The following is a 13,365-nucleotide window of genomic DNA, read 5'->3' as shown; positions in this document are numbered from 1 at the left end:
TCGGAGGTAAGGCTTTTTGCGGATGATGTTATTCTCTATAGAGTGATAAATAAGTTTCAAGATTGTGAGCAACTGCAACGTGACCTCGAAAATATTGTGAGATGGACAGTTGGCAATGGTATGTTGATAAACGGGGCTAAAAGTCAGGTTGTGAGTTTCACAAATAGGAAAAGTCCTCTCAGTTTTAATTACTGCGTTGATGGGGTGAAAGTTCCTTTTGGGGATCATTGTAAGTATCTAGGTGTTAATATAAGGAAAGATCTTCACTGGGGTAATCACATAAATGGGATTGTAAATAAAGGGTACAGATCTCTGCACATGGTTATGAGGGTGTTTAGGGGTTGTAGTAAGGATGTAAAGGAGAGTGCATATAAATCTCTGGTAAGACCCCAACTAGAGTATGGTTCCAGTGTATGGGACCCTCACCAGGATTACCTGATTCAAGAACTGGAAAAAATCCAAAGAAAAGCAGCTCGATTTGTTCTGGGTGATTTCCGACAAAAGAGTAGCGTTACAAAAATGTTGCAATGTTTGGGTTGGGAAGAATTGAGAGAAAGAAGAAGAGCTGCTCGACTAAGTGGTATGTTCCGAGCTGTCAGCGGAGAGATGGCGTGGAATGACATTAGTAGACGAATAGGTTTGAATGGCGTCTATAAAAGTAGGAAAGATCACAATATGAAGATAAAGTTGGAATTCAAGAGGACAAATTGGGGCAAATATTCATTTATAGGAAGGGGAGTTAGGGATTGGAATAACTTACCAAGGGAGATGTTCAATAAATTTCCAATTTCTTTGAAATCATTTCGGATAAGGCTAGGAAAGCAACAGATAGGGAATCTGCCACCTGGGCGACTGCCCTAAATGCAGATCAGTATTGATTGATTGATTGATTGATTGTGACCTCAAACTTGATTACAGAATCCACATCATTTGTGCAGAGATTGGCATATATTGTGAAAGATCGTTATTGTTTGAGGTACTATCAAGGCTATTGTTTACGAGATTCCTGAATCATCAAAGGAAGACCTTATTACAAGAATCCACGCAGCGATTTAAATACTGAACAAACCACTTGAACCAGTCCCTGCACCGACGATGAATGCTCTGTAATCAAGTTGGAAGTTGATGGGGAAGGTTAATGCACAATGTGATTCCATTGTTACCTTGATGGAGGTCCCTTGAAAATTGTGGAGCATATGTCAATCACCATATCTGAAGCGTTGCTGAACTTTGACGCCCAACAGAGCCCAAATCATTTATTTTCAGGGGTTTGGCCCCTTCTTGGGAAATGATTAGTTTTCCTTCAGACATAATTTGTCACGTGTTGTCGCTTTCATCCTGAATTAGGCCTACCCTATATGTTTTTAGTAAGGAACATGAAGTGGGATAAATGAGAGCGGTGAGATGGTTTAATATTTCTCCCAGCTAAGCCATAATATTCAGTCAGTCTCTCTGTTTATTATACTGAATTACAACATTAACAAAATGCTTGTATCTTAATATACATACCTTTAAAATATTATCCGGATACTTTCATGTCATAGATGTGAAATCTGTCTTGGTGTACTGGACAACATTAATAATCTGCTTGACAACAATCTGTTTTGATCATTCCTTCACCTATTATTGAGAATCAAAACCACTGAGTGTAGTTCCCTCCAATGATATATTCATAAAAGCAGTTACTATTTTCAGAAGTAGTGAATTTTTAAGAGATGAAATAATTATGTTCATTGTACTAAATAACTGCCCCCATTCTGCAGCTGATATAGGAATGTTTGCAGGTACTGCAAGTGGCTTTATGTAATCAGATAATCATAACTTAACTAACATATATGATCTTCACGGAATCTATGAATTGAAATCGTACTGCGTATGTTGAAAATGTTAACCAATTTCTGAATTTATTTATCACCAAAGACAGATTTTGATATGTATCCATAATAATAAAAATGTAAACTAATTTAGAAGTATTTTGATTTGATTTTTACAATTTCACCCTTCCTCAATAGACATACAAGAAGCTGTAGTGATTCACTTAGAATTACTTTGAATTTCCAGTTAGTTTTTTGGGACCTCATGTAAATAAATTCTGGTTACTTTCCCTATATTAAAAGCAACTCCTTTAAATTATAGCAGTGGAACGTTTACCAGAATTATAGGTTTTGAAACAGATTTGCATGAGCATGAAATCATTTTCTTTATTTTTACCTGTACTGCTGAGCATTCACAATATAAAAGGAAATTCAGTGTAAGTTTGAAACAAACTAATTATATTAAAAAATTCTAGGATTGTGTTATCTTGATTAAAATGTATCAGGGTATTTTGAATATAATTTAATATCCCACCCCAACTCAAGCAATATACTTTTTAAGAAAATACTTAAAAGTGATTTCTGAGATCAGTAATTAATTAATTCTTTCATCTTTTTAGATCCTAGAAAGCTCATCATGGCTGCACACAAAGAGCGTTGTGAATTAGTATTGCATGAGGGTGACACTTATGATCCCCCTCATCCAAGGGATAGACCTATATGGAGCAGCGTATGTCCAACCGTAAGCATATAAACACACCATTCCATTCCAACAAAAAAAAAAAAAAAAAAAAAAAAAAAAAAAAGGCAAAAAATTAAGTATCATTATATCTTGAAAATTGGCAGCATTCTTTTAGTATTGATAGCTTTCATATTTATCATGATGACCAAGCAGATGCTCTTAGAAATGTATTATAAGCATTTTCCTACAGCAAGCAGACTTGTAATGGAGGACAGGAATGCAGATACATCTCCCTCAATCAATGTACAGGTTATGGTATTAAGCAAATAGGAGGCGGAAGAAGGAGAGAATTTGTGGAAGAGAGGTGGGCTAATTTAAGGGGAAGGAAAATGAGGGCTAAGAGATTTCTTCATGGAGCAGGTCCAGGAGAGGTATCAGTGAGAAGTCTCTTCCAGGAAGATTAGCATAGCGAAATGGCGATCAGGTATGTGTTACAGAGAAGGGGTGGGGAAAGAGGAAACGGTATGGTAGGAAAGGGAAACGTAGAATAGAGGATAGGAAGAAGGAGGTGGAACATCGTAATGAGTGGGAGAGAAGGGAGGAGGTCCTCTAGGCATTAGGGAAGTTAAAGGAGACAAGAGAAGAGGGAACCTAATGAAAGGAGTGGTGTTGAGGCTCTGGTCATGGTTGGCTCAGGTGTTATTCATGTGGGAAAAATGTGTTGAAGAAATGGTACCATGTTTGAGTGTTATTAGGGAATTAGATTAAGGCAGATGTTGAGGAAAATAGAACAGAATGAGGAGGATAAGGAAAATGTTATAATTTTACATGTTAATACAAAAACAGAAGGCAAACAGGAATAGGTACTGCTCCTTCTTCTGGGGACTCAGTCGGTAGACATGAGGTATCTTGGTGTGGGACATTTATGTGTACAGAAAACATTTTCTTAGGGCATTTACCAGAGTCATTATTAGGCATTAGAGCATAACAGTATCACATCAGTTCTGATTTAAGCTTAGATTCAATTTAATTTCCATGAATAATTGTTCTACTTCCTTTACAGTGTTTCTTAACTGTATAAGAGCACATTAACAAAATTAAACCTTATCATTTTCTTGGTAGAATTATTTCTACAGGTGAAATCACATCGCCTATTGCCTACATTTCTTCTGTCCTACATTATTTAAGTTTTCTCTATCATTTATGTACAATATTATATGAGTAAATTATCATATATTAATATCATCATCAATTATATTAACAGCTTTTACAAATTTTTATCTAGCCTTAAATTTGAGTATTCAATTTAATTAATTAATCCATTAATTATTATTGGCTATACTCTCAATTAATTTTATACTTCATGATTATCATACCATTATTTAAATATTCACTTATTTTTATGTTTCTGAATTATTATCAACTAATTTAATAATTATAAGTTATTAATTATTTAAAAATTAATTATTTTATTGTTCCAACAAATTTGTTTGCCTGTTTTAGAGTAAATTATTTATTATTATTCCCTCTAATTTAGTTTGATTGATTTTTACTTTTAATGCAATGAATTTTTCTCCATTTTAATTATCATCCCCCATTAAATTTTATACATACTTCTCATTCCCTTCAAGGCACTGTTATTCTCATTACAATTTTATATCAAATTACATGAGCTTCCTAGCAATCTCTTATTTTAGATAACAATTTTTTTTATCAATTAACTCATCTTAACATTTACTGACTTTAATTGGTTTTTCTTTTCTTTAGACTATATTACTGTATGATCCTTTTAAAATCCATTACTTTAGCAATGAACTATTTTTCATTGGGATGTATATAAAACTTCTTTCTCTCACATACATTTTTACATTCAAGAAGATCTGAACTCTCCTATCATGTAAGAACAGAAGACGTTCCAACATCCCCAAAATAATGAACACGTGGCAAATTTTACAACAGAATATATGAAAATCTGCACATGAATACAAACACACACATGCAAATACGTGTCCCTTAATGGTATATTTACAAGATTACATATTTCCCTGATTTTTATTTATTATCACTACATGTTCAAAATAGTAAATCTGATGATGACTGTACATTTCACATACCTTTGAACTTCATTTCGACTTCTAATGAATATCACTTGTTAGAACTAATCTTTGATTCTAAAATCATGACACTGAGATTTCATTAGAAGAAACTATCTCCTAACATTTTCTATCATATAACTCCTTGAGATTAACTACCTTTAATATATATTCTTGCTGAGCAACATATGGAATGATATTATTATTTTAACTAACTAACGTTTGCTAGTAATGGCAATGTGTGCTCACATAATCACATTCCAATCAACAGTATTAATCTCCTAATTCACAAATGGACTCTCCCATTCTGTATTCTATGGCAACTGAGCACTTTTCCCTTCTTAAAAATTTTCATCAACAAATAAATTCATTTACCTGCTCAACAACATTTTTAATGTTCAAGGTTCCCGATATCCATATAAAAAACTACCAATTTTATTTTTAAATTCATTACTTTTATTTTCCAAATGTCTATGGGATATAATGATGACTGGTTTAATTATAAATAATAATTAATAGAAACTTTTCATAGCAGAATCTCATCAATATATGTTGGGTATTCAGCCCGAAGGCTGGTTTGATCCTCCACAGTTCCGCCAACAGCTGTCATAGATAGCCTAGGCGTCACTGAAGAGGCATACTAGGGAAATGAGGAGTGAGGTAGTTTCCTGTTGTTTTCCTCACCAAGCCAGAAGTTGCTATTACATATCAGTCTGCCAAGTCCACTGAAATGCATGCACCAAATGACCCTATGAGTGACATTTTCACACCATTCATAACAGGGACTGGCTGCATAAGGAATGCTATTACTAGCATCACACATACCTCAGTCACTTTCATATTGTCAAAGCCAAGGATGAGACTGAGACAGGTCAATGAAAGTAACAAATTTGTTCTAGCCCATACCAGAAGACATAGTGCAGTGTAAACACTACATCTTGCCAGCAAAGGCAAATCTCATCAATATCACATGAAAGTAACCATGACCATAGTCGAATTCTAATCGACTCGATTAATTTAGTTAATTGCCGATTGCAGAAATTATTTTTACATTATTATTTCTAATCTAAGAATATAATTTGTATTTGTCATTTTAGATTATTGCTACATTCATTCTTTCCTCTAACAAGAGCTCTACCGGGCGAGTTGGCCGTGCGCGTAGAGGCGCACGGCTGTGAGCTTGCATCCGGGAGATAGTAGGTTCGAATCCCACTATCGGCAGTCCTGAAGATGGTTTTCCGTGGTTTCCCATTTTCACACCAGGCAAATGCTGGGGCTGTACCTTAATTAAGGCCACGGCCGCTTCCTTCCAACTCCTAGGCCTTTCCTATCCCATCGTCGCAATAAGACCTATCTGTGTCGGTGCGACGTAATGCCCCTAGCAAAAAAAAAAAAAAAAAAAAAAAAAAACAAACAAGAGCTACACAGGCACACTATCATCTACCATCCCAAAACATTGCCATTGTGAGCAAACGTTAGATAGTTCAAATAATAATATCATCTGTATGTTGCTCAGCAAGAATATATATTAAGGGTAGTTAATCTCAAGGAATTATATGATAGTAAATATTAGGAGATAATTTCTTCTAATGAAAGAATGGCTAAGGAGTGCGAGTGTAGGAACTGTGGGTGTGGCCAGGCATTAAGGAGTATGAGGGAGGAGTTGGAGAGTTTGAGGGAGATAATTAGGATTCTCTCAGAGGATAGGAAGGAAAGTAGGCCTGTCCCAAACAATGTACAGGATACAGTAGGTGTAAAAAGTGATGGGAAGGAAAGGGGGGAATCGTAGAAGACAGATGGTCTAATGTTTTAAGGGGAAGGAGATTGCAGAGTAAGGGCTCCATTCAGGATCAGAATTCAGGACAGGTGTCTGTGAGAAATCGGTATGAGTCACTGCAGGTAGAACAACCGAGGGAAGACAAGGAGCAGGGAACTGTTGCTGAGAAGTGTGGAGGTAGGAGAAAGGGAAAGGTAGGAAAGGGAAATCTGGAGTAGTTGATAGGAAAAGATAGGAGGAACAGGATGCAAGGAAGTAACTTCTGCAGCTGTCAGGATAGATTGGACTGACCAGTAGCAGAGGGGATCAAATGAGGTGGGTAGGGTTTAAGCTCTGGTCATGGGGTATTCCATAGTTAGACATATGGGAAAAGGTGTGGAGGAAAGGGAACCAGGGTAGAGTGTTATCCAGGAGTTAGGTTAAGGCACATTTTGAGGAAAGTAGAAGAGAAGTAGGAGGGAAGGGAGAAGGTGGTAGTGTTTCACGTTGGTGCTAACAACAGTAGACAAGCAAGTATAAGTACCAATATAGTTGAGGATGTGTGGGATCGGGTAAATGCAGCACGGGTGTAGTTTTAGGAAGCGGAGATTGTTATAAGTGGAATACTGTGTAGGAGGGAGACTGACTGGAAGGTGATTGGGGTTTTAAATGAGACTGTGGAGTGGGTATGTGGGAAACTGGGACTGAGATTTCTAGATCCTAATGGGTGGATAGAGGATAGGGATCTGCACTCAGATGGCCTTCTCTTAAACTGCAGTGGTTCATATAATGTTATTAAATTTGTTTAGAATAGTTAAAGGGAGGTTCATTCAGGAAAATGGGGTAGCCGAGGGAGCGGTGATAAGGGAATAGGGAACTGGAAATCAAGTAGGGATGACATGAAAATGTTAGTGCTCAGCTGTAGAAGTATTGAAAGAAAGGAATAGAATGAAGTAATTTAATAAATATATATTTACTGGATCTTGTAATAGGAGTTGAATCAAGGCTGAGAAATGATATAGTGGATGCAGAAATTTTCTCATGGAACTGGAGTATGTATCATATAGATAGGATACGAATGGTAGTAGGGGGAGTATTCATTCTGGTGAAAGAAGAATTTGTAAGCTACGAAAATGTTAAAAGATGAGAAACATGAAAGTCTAGGTGTAAGGCTCATTTATAAAGATAATAGGCAACTTGATGTCTTTGGAGTGTACAGACCGGGAAAGGGTAGCGCTGACACGGATTCAGAATTTTTTGATAAGATAATCAGCTAAGTGGGAAACGAAATGGAAAGGAAAGTGATTGTAATGGGAGATCTGAATTTACCAAATGTCAATTGGGAAGGAAAAGCGAACGACAGGAAGCATGACCAACAAATGGCAAATACGCTATTATGAGAAGGACAGCTAATTCAGAAAGTGATGGAACCAACTAGAGGGAAGAATATTCTGGATGTGGTGCTGGTAAAACCAGATGAGCTCTATAGAGAAACCGAAGTAATAGATGGTTTTATTGATCATTTGTGGTAGTTAAAAATAAATGTGAAAGAAGGGAAGAAATTACAATTAAGAATATTAGGCAGTACCATATGGCTGATAAAACAGGCATGAGGGAGATTTTAAAAAGTAACTGTGATTGAATATTGAATTTTCACGACCGCATTGTAATCGAAACAGACTTTCAACGTATTAGGTCGTGTTACGTACATGTAGTACGTGTTGAAGAGATGTTAAGTACATGTAGTACGTGTTGAAGAGATGTTAAGTACATGTACGTAACACGATCTAATACGTTGAAAGTCTGTTTCGATTACAATGTGGTCGTGAAAATTCAATATTCATTGACATGCCCCACAACGGGCGACTTAAACGCACTCTACAGTGTGCTAGCAGCAGTGCCAGACCTGTAGCACAGATCCTTTCAAACAGAACAAAAATGGCCTAGGCCACCATAGCTCAATTGGTAGAGCAACCGACGCGAAATCGGGAGGTTGTGGTTTCGGATCCCACTGGTATCCGGCTGGCCATTTTTGTTCTGTACTTAACATCTCTTCAAGTCGTACTACATGTACGTAACACGACCTAATACGTTGAAAGTCTGTTTCGATAACTGTGATTGGTGGAAAACGGTAAATAAAAATGTAAACAGACTCTGGGATGGGTTTAAAGCAATTGTTGAGGAAAGTGAAATAGGTTTGTACCTACAAAGGTAGTAAAGAATGGTGAAGATCGACTATATTCTAACAGAGAAGTAAAGAGACTAAGAAGGAGGTGCATGTTGTAAAGAAATAGAGATGGAAATGGCTGTGGAAGTAAGGATAAATTTTAGGAACTTATTAGGAAATTGAATCCAGCAAAGAAGTCAGCTAAGGATAACATGATGGCAAGCATAATTGGCGGTCATACAAATTTTAGTGAAAAAGGAAGGGTATGAATAGGTACCTGTCTAAGGAATTTGATAGGGTAGATCATGGGAGACTACTGGCAAAAATAAATGCAATTGGACTTGACAAATAAAGAGTGATTGAATGGGTGGGTCTGTTTCTAGAAAATAGAGTTCAGAGAATTAGAGTAGGCGAAGCTTTATCTGTCCCTGTAATAATTAAGAGGGGAATTCCTCAAGGCAGTATTATTGGACCTTTATGTTTTCTTATATATAGGCCTATAAATGATATGTGTAAAGAAGTGGAATCAGAAATGAGGCTTTTTGCAGATGATATTATTCTGTACAGAGTAATAAATAAGTTACGAAATTGTGAGCAACTGCAAAATGACCTCGATAATGTTGTGAGATATACAGTAGGCAATGGTATGTTGATAAATGGGGATAAAAGTCAGGCTGTGAGTTTCACAATTAGGAAAAGTCCTCTTAGTTTTAATTACTGCGTTGATGGGGTGAAAGTTCCCTAGATATTATTATACGGAAAGATCTTCATAATGGTTCATGTTTGTGGATTACTGTAGTCACTTCCTAGTTCGTGAACCATGGGCAACGGCTGAGTGGCCTAGTAAGTGGTCCTGAGATCGGGATACCAGTTGCTATGGAATGGGAGTGGGCATCTCGGACATATTTTGAGTCGTGGCCCTCCTTGTGCTCAGGCGGCTAGGACTATACAATTCACCGGTGCTCCATAACCCGTTAGAGGAGACATCCTCACTTGGACTATGTGCAAGTAGGATAGCATCCTGCTTCATGAATTTACCGAGCTCAGAACACTTTAAGCAAGCCTCGGACCTATGGGAGTTTCGGAGTCCCACTCCCATTTGACAGGCGAGGGACTCCTTGGAAACAACTTGGCGAACGAAATGGAATTCGATGGGGAGCTATCAATATTAATAGGGCTTATGGAAGAAAGAAAGTAGAACTGGCTGAGTCAGGAAAGAGGATGCATTTGGATGTGCTAGGAGTAAGTGATATTCGGGTAAGGGGTGATAACGAGGAAGAGATAGGAGATTATAAAGTGTACTTGACGGGTGTTAGAAAGGGAAGGGCAGAGTCTGGAGTAGGGCTCTTTATCAGGAATACCATTGCACGCAACAGAGTTTCTGTTAGGCATGAAAATGAGCGAATGATGTGGGTAGATTTGTCAGTTGCAGGAATTAGGACTAGAATTGTGTCCGTGTATTAACCATGTGAGGGTGCAGATGAGGATGAAGTGGACAAGTTTTATGAAGCATTGAGTGACATCGTGGTCAGGGTCAACAGCAAGGATAGAATAGTGCTACTGGGCGATTTCAATGCGAGAGTTGGGAATATAACTGAAGGATACGAAAGGGTGATTGGTAAATGTGGGGAAGATATGGAAGCTAATGGGAATGGGAAGCGTTTGCTGGACCTCTGTGCTAGTATGGGTTTAGCTGTTACGAATACATTCTTCAAGCATAAGGCTATTCACCGCTACACATGGGAGGCTAGAGGTACCAGATCCATAATAGACTATATCCTAACAGACTTCGAATTCAGGAAATCTGTTAGGAATGTACGAGTTTTCCGAGGATTTTTCGATGATACAGACCACTATCTGATCTGTAGTGAACTAAGAATTTCTAGGCCTAGGGTAGAGAATGTGAAATCTGTCTGCAAACGAATAAGGGTAGAAAATCTCCAGGACGAGGAAATTAGACAGAAGTACATGGATATGATTAGTGAGAAATTTCGAACAGTAGACAGTAAGCAGATTCAGGATATAGAAAGTGAATGGGTGGCATACAGGGATGCTGTAGTAAAAACATCAAGGAAATGCCTAGGAACAACTGTGTGTAAAGATGGGAAAAGGCGAACATCTTGGTGGAATGATGAAGTGAGAGCAGCTGGAAAACGTAAAAAGAAGGCTTATCAGAAATGGCTCCAAACAAGGGCCGAGGCAGACAGAGATTTGTACGTAGATGAAAGAAACAGAGCAAAACAAATAGTTGTTGAATCCAAAAAGAAGTCATGGGAAGATTTAGGTAACAACCTGGAAAGGCTAGGTCAAGCAGCAGGGAAACCTTTCTGGACAGTAATAAAGAATCTTAGGAAGGGAGGGAAAAAGGAAATGAACAGTGTTTTGAGTAATTCAGGTGAACTCATAATAGATCACAGGGAATCACTGGAGAGATGGAGGGAATATTTTGAACATCTCAATGTAAAAGGAAATCATCCTTGTGGTGTTGCAAACAGCCAAGCTCATGAGGAGGAGGAAAATGATGTTGGTGAAATTATGCTTGAGGAAGTGGAAAGGATGGTCAATAAACTCCATTGTCATAAAGCAGCAGGAATAGATGAAATTAGACCTGAAATGGTGAAGTATAGTGGGGAGGCAGGGATGAAATGGCTTCATAGACTAGTAAAATTAGCATGGAGTGTTGGTAAGGTACCTTCAGATTGGACAAAAGCAGTAATTGCACCTATCTATAAGCAAGGGAACAGGAAAGATTGCAACAACTATCGAGGTATCTCATTGATTAGTATACCAGGCAAAGTATTCACTGGCATCTTGGAAGGGAGGGTGCGATCAGTCGTTGAGAGGAAGTTGGATGAAACCCAGTGTGGTTTCAGACAACAGAGAGGCTGTCAGGATCAGATTTTCAGTAAGCGCCAGGTAACTGAAAAATGCTACGAGAGGAATAGGCAGTTGTGTTTATGTTTCGTAGATCTAGAGAAAGCATACGACAGGGTACCGAGGGAGAAGATGTTCGCTATACTTGGGGACTATGGAATTAAAGGTAGATTATTAAAATCAATCAAAGGTATTTATGTTGACAATTGGGCTTCAGTGAGAATTGATGGTAGAATGAGTTCCTGATTCAGGGTACTTACAGGGGTTAGACAAGGCTGTAATCTTTCACCTTTGCTGTTCGTAGTTTACATGAATCATCTGCTGAAAGGTATAAAATGGCAGGGAGGGATTCAGTTAGGTGGAAATGTAATATGCAGTCTGGCCTATGCTGACGACTTGGTCTTAATGGCAGTTTGTGCTGAAAGCCTGCAGTGTAATATCTTGGAACTTGAAAATAGGTGCAATGAGTATGGTATGAAAATTAGCCTCTCGAAGACTAAATTGATGTCCGTAGGTAAGAAATTCAAGAGAATTGAATGTCAGATTGGTGATACAAAGCTAGAAAAGGTCGATAATTTCAAGTATTTAGGTTGTGTATTCTCCCAGGGTGGTAATATAGTAAGTGAGATTGAATCAAGGTGTCGTAAAGCTAATGCAGTGAGCTCGCAGTTGCGATCAACAGTATTCTGTAAGAAGGAAGTCAGCTCCCAGACGAAACTATCGTTACATCGGTCTGTTTTCAGACCAACTTTGCTTTACGGGAGCGAAAGCTGGGTGGTCTCAGTATATCTGATTCATAAGTTAGAAGTAACAGACATGAAAGTAGCAAGAATGATTGCTGTTACAAACAGGTGGGAACAATGGCAGGATGGTACTCGGAATGAGGAGATAAAGGCTAATTTAGGAATGAACTCGATGGATGAAGCTGTACGCATAAACCGCCTTCGGTGGTGGGGTCATGTGAGGCGAATGGAGGAGGATAGGTTACCTAGGAGAATAATGGACTCTGCTATGGAGGGTAAGAGAAGTAGAGGTAGACCAAGACGACGATGGTTAGACTCAGTTTCTAACAATTTAAAGATAAGAGGTATAGAACTAAATGAGGCCACAACACTAGTTGAAAATCGAGGATTGTGGCGACGTTTAGTAAATTCACAGAGGCTTGCAGACTGAACGATGAAAGGCATAACAGTCTATAATGATATTGTATGTATGTATGTATGTATGTATGTATGTATGTATGTATGTATGTATGTATGTATGTATGTATGTATGTATGTATGTAAGATCTTTATTGGGGTAATCACATAAATATGATTGTAAATAAAGGGTACAGATCTCTGCACGTGGTTATGAGGGTATTTAGGGGATGTAGTAAGGATGTAAAGGAGAGAGCATATTTGTCTCTGGTGAGACCCCAAGTAGAGTATGGTTCATGTGTATTGGGCCCTCACCAGGATTGGTTGATGCAAGAACTGGAAAAATCCAAAGAAAAGCAGCTCGATTTTTTCTTGGTGATTTCCGACACAAAAGTAGTGTTAAAAATGTTGCGAAATTTGGGCTGGGAATACTTGGGAGACAGAGGACCAGCTGCTCGATTTATTGGTATATTCCAAGCAGTCAGTGGAGAGATGGCGTGGAATGACATCAGTACCGGTAGATGATGAAGTTTGAGTGGTGTCTTTAAAAGTAGGAATGATTACAGTATGAAGATAAAGTTGGAATTTAAACGAGTATATTGGGGCAAATATTCGTTTTTGTGAAGGGGAGTTAGTTATTGGAATAACTTACGAAGGTAGATGTTCAAAAAATTTCCAGTTTCTTTGCAATTATTTAAGAAAATTCTAGGAAAACCGGGAATCATCCACCGGGGCGACTGCCCTAAATGCAGACCAGTAGTCATGGATTGATATTTACATAAAAGATACAAAAGCTGAAAACTGGTAAAGCAGCTGGGATTGTTGAGATGTCTCGGAATG

This window comes from Anabrus simplex, chromosome 2 (genome assembly GCF_040414725.1).
Source record: "Anabrus simplex isolate iqAnaSimp1 chromosome 2, ASM4041472v1, whole genome shotgun sequence".
In the NCBI taxonomy this organism is placed as follows: Eukaryota; Metazoa; Arthropoda; class Insecta; order Orthoptera; family Tettigoniidae; genus Anabrus; species Anabrus simplex.
This window is presented reverse-complemented; position numbering follows the sequence as displayed.